At 62.1% G+C, this 7500-nt stretch overlaps 3 non-coding genes across 3 annotated transcripts in view; all 3 read left to right on the forward strand.

The window, feature by feature from the left end:
- Positions 1–2373: 2373 nt before the first annotated feature.
- Positions 2374–4861, forward strand: LOC149054105 (small subunit ribosomal RNA). The gene has a single exon (XR_016192350.1). It is a non-coding gene; the product is annotated as a small subunit ribosomal RNA (ribosomal RNA).
- A 210-nt stretch (positions 4862–5071) lies between these two features.
- On the forward strand, positions 5072–5229 carry LOC149054106 (5.8S ribosomal RNA). The gene has a single exon (XR_016192361.1). It is a non-coding gene; the product is annotated as a 5.8S ribosomal RNA (ribosomal RNA).
- Positions 5230–5631: 402 nt separating this feature from the next.
- LOC149054107 (large subunit ribosomal RNA) overlaps positions 5632–7500 on the forward strand; it is a 4199-nt gene continuing 2330 nt past the window's right edge. Inside the window, exon 1 of the ribosomal RNA XR_016192360.1 lies at positions 5632–7500. This exon is cut by the window's right edge and continues 2330 nt beyond it. This is a non-coding gene — a ribosomal RNA (large subunit ribosomal RNA).

Here is a 7500-nt window from a genome sequence, read left to right on the forward strand (position 1 = left end):
GTGCGTACGGTGGTCGACGACTTGCAACAACGTCACGGGTGGTCGGTTAGACGAAATGCGCTCGGGGTTGCCCGGGTAGACCGCGGTCGGTGGGACGGGAGAAGATTTGTTCATGTCGGGTGGGTGGTCGGGTGAAAAAAAATTACGTAGCACTGTTACGCGCGTCCTAACGTCGTTTACGATGAACACGTATTATTTTCCAGTCGACCGTCCACGGTGGTCCGTCGAGCCGGGGTAGGTCGCATGCGGGCAGCCCGGACGTCGACGTTGCACGGGGTTTCGAAACCGGAGTTTTTGGATCGCGATTTTTTCCAAACCCAATAACTCGTTAACGGTCGGTTTTCGGTGGACGAACCAAAGAGGTGATCTCGTCGGGCGCACCGAATACTATCAGGAATAGTAGGTCCGACGGACGTGATGCGATTTTTAAATATTTTTCGATTGTGCGATTGTGGCGGGGGTATTAGTGTTCGGGTGGGGGGAACCGATACGCGCGCCGATTGCGGTAGTTGACGGGCGCGCGTCCACTGTTGCACGAGCGACGCTACGCCATTACGGGTGGTCGGTTAGACGAAATGTATTATCACTGTCCCAATCCGCGCGCCCGGTGGTCGGTGTCGTAGGCGGTCGGCCGGTACTGCTACTCGGGACCGCATGGCGGCCGGCTAGATTTGCGTCCCGCCATTTTTTTTCGTGCCGTGCCGCCAAGCGGCGTGCGTACGGTGGTCGACGACTTGTAACAACGTCACGGGTGGTCGGTTAGACGAAATGCGCTCGGGTGGCCCGGGTAGACCGCGGTCGGTGGGACGGGAGAAGATTTGTTCATGTCGGGTGGTCGGGTGAAAAAAAATTACGTAGCACTGTTACGCGCGTCCTAACGTCGTTTACGATGAACACGTTTTATTTTCCAGTCGACCGTCCACGGTGGTCCGTCGAGCCGGGGTAGGTCGCATGCGGGCTGCCCGGACGTCGACGTTGCACGGGGTTTCGAAACCGGAGTTTTTGGATCGCGATTTTTTCCAAACCCAATAACTCGTTATCGGTCGGTGTTCGGTGGACGAACCAAAGAGGTGATCTCGTCGGGCGCACCGAATACTATCAGGAATAGTAGGTCCGACGGACGTGATGCGATTTTTAAATATTTTTCGATTGTGCGATTGCGGCGGGGGTATTAGTGTTCGGGTGGGGGGAACCGATACGCGCGCCGATTGCGGTAGTTGACGGGCGCGCGTCCACTGTTGCACGAGCGACGCTACGCCATTACGGGTGGTCGGTTAGACGAAATGTATTATCACTGTCCCAATCCGCGCGCCCGGTGGTCGGTGTCGTAGGTGGTCGGCCGGCTAGATTTGCGTCCCGCCACTTTTTTTCGTGCCGTGCCGCCAAGCGGCGTGCGTACGGTGGTCGACGACTTGTAACAACGTTAGGCGAAATGCGATTGTGGCGGGGGTATTAGTGTTCGGGCGGGGGGATCCGATACGGGCGCGGATTGCGGTAGTCCACGGGCGCGCGTCCACTGTTACACGAACGACGCTACGCCATTAAGGTGGAAAAACCCGGGATTTTGTAAATTTGTGAGCGGTTCGGTCGTCGGCGTTGCAGTCGACGGCCGGCCGCCGATCACGAACACCACAACAGCAAAGCCACGGGCGACGCCGAAGACGGCGCGTACACCTCGCGGCGCCCACCGGTCGCCGCCAACTGACGGTCGTCCACGTACGCGGGACACCGTCGGTTGAGTGGCCGGTCCGGTGAGAGCCGGCGGAAGGTGACACGCGTCCGCGTTTCGGCCGCCGACCCATCTCGCAATCCGAGTGGCGAAACTCAACCGGCGCCGCGCGTCCACCAGCCGGTGTTTGCGCGGCGCGCGCCAATCCACACCGATGACGACTCCCGTTACCGTTCCGCGTGTCACGAACACTCGACGCCAGAACATTCCCGCCGCGGCCGGCCATCGTCGCCGCGCCCGGCGGTCGCCGGGGCGAAGCCACGGGACGGCGGACTTCGCGTCGCGTCCCGGCTTCCCCCTCGATCTCGGCTGGGGGCCGTTACGAATCGGGCGAGAGCCGGTCTCGGTACGCTCGCCGGGGACCCGTGCACACACCGTCACCCGAACCCGGCGGTCGACCGTCACCCGGTCCGTCTCGTCAACGTGTCGCACTCCGTGTGCCGACCACACCACACACACATTTTGTTGTTGTTGAACCGCGGTCGGTCGCGCGGCCGTGACCCACAGCGGTCCCGGCCACGCGATCGCCCTCGGCGTCGGCTCGCCGCCCCCTTCCGCGGGGCGTCGGACCGGCGCTCGGACGCACGCGTCCCAGGCCGCCACGCGCGTGGCGGTCGCGGGGCGCGGTAGCAGTAAACCCGAGATCCCTGGTTGATCCTGCCAGTAGTCATATGCTTGTCTCAAAGATTAAGCCATGCATGTCTCAGTGCAAGCCGCATTAAGGTGAAACCGCGAAAGGCTCATTAAATCAGTTGTGGTTCCTTAGATCGTACCCAAGTTACTTGGATAACTGTGGTAATTCTAGAGCTAATACATGCCGACAGAGTTCCGACCGTCGCGGCGCTCTCGGGCGTCGCGCGCGGGAGGAACGCTTTTATTAGATCAAAACCGGCCCGTCGCGGCGCGCTTCGTGCGCGTCCCGATCGCGGCCCGCGCAAAGACCTGGTGACTCTGAATAACTTCGAGCTGATCGCACGGTCTCCGTACCGGCGACGCATCTTTCAAATGTCTGCCTTATCAACTGTCGACGGTAGGTTCCATGCCTACCGTGGTGGTAACGGGTAACGGGGAATCAGGGTTCGATTCCGGAGAGGGAGCCTGAGAAACGGCTACCACATCCAAGGAAGGCAGCAGGCGCGCAAATTACCCACTCCCGGAACGGGGAGGTAGTGACGAAAAATAACGATACGGGACTCATCCGAGGCCCCGTAATCGGAATGAGAACACTTTAAAACCTTTAAACGAGGATCAATTGGAGGGCAAGTCTGGTGCCAGCAGCCGCGGTAATTCCAGCTCCAATAGCGTATATTAAAGTTGTTGCGGTTAAAAAGCTCGTAGTCGGATCTGTGTCTGGGCGGTGCCGGACCACCCTGGCGGTCCGGCGTGTCGCGGCCGGCCGTGCCGCGGGACCACGTGTCCCGTCGGCGCGGTCGCCGTCGCGCTCGTCAGCCGTCTCGGGGTGTTAGTTACCGGCACGTCGGCCGGACGTATTGTCGGCAGGCGGACACGTGTCTCGTGCTCCCGGCGCGCCGCGCGGCCACGCGTCGCGCGGCCGTCGGGGTTCGACGACGGCGGCCGCCTACTCCAATCTTGCTGCGCGGTGCTCTTCACCGAGTGCCGTCGGCGGGCCGACACGTTTACTTTGAACAAATTAGAGTGCTCAAAGCAGGCTCAAATCTGGCGGGGCGGCTTCACGGCCGTCTCGTCAAAAGGCCCTGAATACTGGTCGCATGGAATAATGGAACAAGACCTCGGTCCCGCGCATCTCCGCCCTTCGCGGGCGCGCGAAACCGCCTTCCGGGGCGTTTCCGTGCGCGGGCCGCCGGGCCGCGGGCGCCAGTCGCCCGCGCGTCCCGCCGGGCCGGTTTTCGGGACCGGAGGTAATGATCAACAGAGACGGGCGGGGGCATTCGTACCGAGACGTTAGAGGTGAAATTCTTGGATCGTCTCGAGACGAACTGACGCGAAAGCATTTGCCAAGTACGTTCTCGTATGATCAAGAACGAAAGTTAGAGGTTCGAAGGCGATCAGATACCGCCCTAGTTCTAACTGTAAACGATGCCAGCTAGCGATCCGCCGGCGTTTCATTAACGACCCGGCGGGCAGCTTCCGGGAAACCGAAGCTTTTCGGTTCCGGGGGAAGTATGATTGCAAAGTTGAAACTTAAAGGAATTGACGGAAGGGCACCACCAGGAGTGGAGCCTGCGGCTTAATTTGACTCAACACGGGAAACCTCACCAGGCCCGGACACCGGAAAGATTGACAGATTGAGAGCTCTTTCTTGATTCGGTGGGTGGTGGTGCATGGCCGTTCTTAGTTGGTGGAGCGATCTGTCTGGTTAATTCCGATAACGAACGAGACTCTGTCCTGCTAACTAGGCGGGTAAACCCGGGTCGGCGTGGGCGCGGCGCCGGCGGTTTCGGCCGTCTGCGTTCGCGTTCCCGTCGGCTCGGCCCGGTATCCCCGAACGCGTTCGCCCGTCGTCCACGGCGGTCGTCGGGCGCGGCCGCGCCATCCGCGTCCCGGCGTGCGGCGGGCGTGCGGGGGTCGGGGGGCAACCTCCGGTCGCCGTGCGTCAGTCGTGCGCTGGGCTCCGCGGTGAAGCGCGCCGCGTTCGCGGCCGTCGCCGGCGGATCACGATACGTTACTAGGGCTACCGCCGGCTCCCAGGAGCTTAAACTCTTCTTAGAGGGACAGGCGGCGGACGAAAATAGCCGCACGAGACTGAGCGATAACAGGTCTGTGATGCCCTTAGATGTTCTGGGCCGCACGCGCGCTACACTGAAGGAATCAGCGTGTGTTAACATTCCTGGGCCGACAGGCTTCCGGGTAACCCGCTGAACCTCCTTCGTGCTTAGGGATCGTGGCTTGCAATTTTTCCACGTGAACGAGGAATTCCCAGTAAGCGCGAGTCATCAGCTCGCGTTGATTACGTCCCTGCCCTTTGTACACACCGCCCGTCGCTACTACCGATTGAACGACCGCAGTGAGGTCTTCGGACTGGACGCGCGTTATTCGGCCCCCTCGGGGGCTGGGTCGTCGCGCGACCGGGAAGATGACCGAACTCGGCCGTTTAGAGGAAGTAAAAGTCGTAACAAGGTTTCCGTAGGTGAACCTGCGGAAGGATCATTAGAGACGGGCCCGCGGCGCCGGCGACTCGCTTGCCGGTCTCGCGCGCGCCTAATCCGACCCCGTGGCCGCGTGCGCTCGCGCGCGACAACCGCGCACGGTTGTCGTCCGCCGACCGCCCGCGCGCCGCGACCCCCGACCGAGAGTCGACCGAAAGATGGTTACCGTCGTCGGAAGACGATTGTGTAAACGAAAAAAAAAAAACAAACACCCGACCCCGAACGGCGGATCACTTGGCTCGTGGATCGATGAAGACCGCAGCTATCTGCGCGTCGTCGTGTAATCCGCAGGTTATACGAACATCGACCAGTCGAACGCACATTGCGGCCTCGGTGACCCGCGGGTCCCGGGCCACGCCTGTCTGAGGGTCGTATACCGGATACTCGGCCAGACCGATGCGCCGGCACGGCAGGCGTCCGGCGGAGCGCGCGCGCCGCGTCCGGTCCTCACGGGGACCGGCGCCCGCGCGCCCGTCGGCCGCACGCCGCGCCCGCGCGAGTTTGGCGGCTCGACCGGGGAAAACGCGGGCTACCGCTCGCGGCTGCCCCCGGTCGTCCGCCCAAGTTGTGACGGCAAACAGTCACGGGTTCTCGCGCCGTCGAACGGCACGTCCCCGTCCGCCCGCCGCGCGAGAGCGCGGCCGGGTCGGCTGAGAGTCGTCCTCGAGACGCCACCTCTCCGGCAACCGAGAAGCGGACGCGGACCGTCGCCGCGCGGACGGAGCGCGGACCCGCGCACCAGTTACCACCACCACACGTACCACACACTTGTTCCGACCTCAGATCAGGCGGGACTACCCGCCGGATTTAAGCATATTAATAAGCGGAGGAAAAGAAAACAACCGTGATTCCCCCAGTAGCGGCGAGCGAACAGGGAAAAGCCCATCGCCGAATCCCGCCGCGCACTTTTGTGTCGCGGCACGTATGGGAGTTGTGGCGTACGGGCCGGCCTCGTTGCCGGGGCGCACGTGACGGTCCAAGTCTCCCTTGAACGGGGCCATGGCCCGCAGATGGTGCCAGGCCAGTAGAGGCCGTCACAGCGTTCCGGGATCGGACCGCGCCTTCGAGTCGGGTTGCTTGAGAGTGCAGCCCGAAGCGGGTGGTAAACTCCATCTAAGGCTAAATACGGCCACGAGACCGATAGTGGACAAGTACCGTGAGGGAAAGTTGAAAAGAACTTTGAAGAGAGAGTTCATAAGAACGTGAAACCGTTCGGGTGTAAACGGACAGAGCCCGCGAGTCCCCGCCGGGCGAATTCACGGTCGGTGGTCTCACCGCCGGCCGGATCTTTCGCTCGGTCAGCGGACGTCGCGACTCGTTGGGCGCCGGCCGAAGGGCCCGGGTGGCGGTTCGTCGCGGCGGTCGCGCCTCGGCGTGACCGTTCGCGCCGAACCCCGGTGCTCCTGGTCGGCTCGCCCGACGGCATGAACCGTCGACGCGGCCCCGTCGCAGGCGGGGTCCCGTCGGTCGGCGACGAGTTTCGGGCTACTTTCCGACCCGTCTTGAAACACGGACCAAGGAGTCTAACGTGTGCGCGAGTCAACGGTGATCTCACGAAAAACCACGTTTGGCGCAATGAAAGTGAACCGTTTACGGTGCGGACGATGGCCTAGCGACCGAACCCACCGGCGTTCAAAGTCGCGCTGGTCCGCAGTCCGGGGGCGTCTCCGCCAGGTCGGCTCCGGCCGTCCGGGGGCGCACCCTTAGCGCACACGTTGGTACCCGAAAGATGGTGAACTATGCCTGGCCAGGATGAAGTCAGGGGAAACCCTGATGGAGGTCCGCAGCGATTCTGACGTGCAAATCGATCGTCTGAGCTGGGTATAGGGGCGAAAGACTAATCGAACCATCTAGTAGCTGGTTCCATCCGAAGTTTCCCTCAGGATAGCTGGCGCCGATGTGTCCCGCCCGTTCGCGGGCGTACGGACGCCGGTGGGACTCCGCGCTGTACGGCGCGGTAACAACCCGCTCGTAACACGGAGGATGTCTCATACGGTAAAGCGAATGATTAGAGGACATTGGGGCCGAAACGACCTCAACCTATTCTCAAACTATAAATGGGTGAGATCGCCGGCTTTACCTGGTACACCGCGTGAACCGCGTGCGAAGCCGGCGACGGAACCCTAGGCGCTTAGTGGGCCATTTTTGGTAAGCAGAACTGGCGCTGCGGGATGAACCGAACGCCGAGTTAAGGCGCCGAAATCGACGCGTATTCAGAGACCATGAAAGGCGTTGGTTGCTGATGACAGCAGGACGGTGGCCATGGAAGTCGGAATCCGCTAAGGAGTGTGTAACAACTCACCTGCCGAAGCAACTAGCTCTGAAAATGGATGGCGCTGGAGCGTCGTGCCTATACTCGGCCGTCGGCGGCACAGTGGGGCCGGTCGTCGCTCGCGGCGGCCGGTCCCGGCAAGCCCCGACGAGTAGGATGGCGCGGCGGTGTGCGTCGAAGGGCAGGTCGCGAGACCGCCTGGAGCCGCCGTCGGTGCAGATCTTGGTGGTAGTAGCAAATACTCGAGAGGGGCCCTCGGGGGCTGCCGTGGAGAAGGGTTTCTTGTGAACAGCCGTTGTCCAAGAGTCAGTCGATCCTAAGCCCGGGGAGAGATCCTCGTACCACGGGCGAAGGCGTTTTCGAATCGCCCA

Source organism: Diuraphis noxia, unplaced genomic scaffold (genome assembly GCF_037042655.1).
Source record: "Diuraphis noxia isolate RWA-SAM2 unplaced genomic scaffold, SU_Dnox_SAM2 contig0012, whole genome shotgun sequence".
NCBI classification, from domain to species: Eukaryota; Metazoa; Arthropoda; class Insecta; order Hemiptera; family Aphididae; genus Diuraphis; species Diuraphis noxia.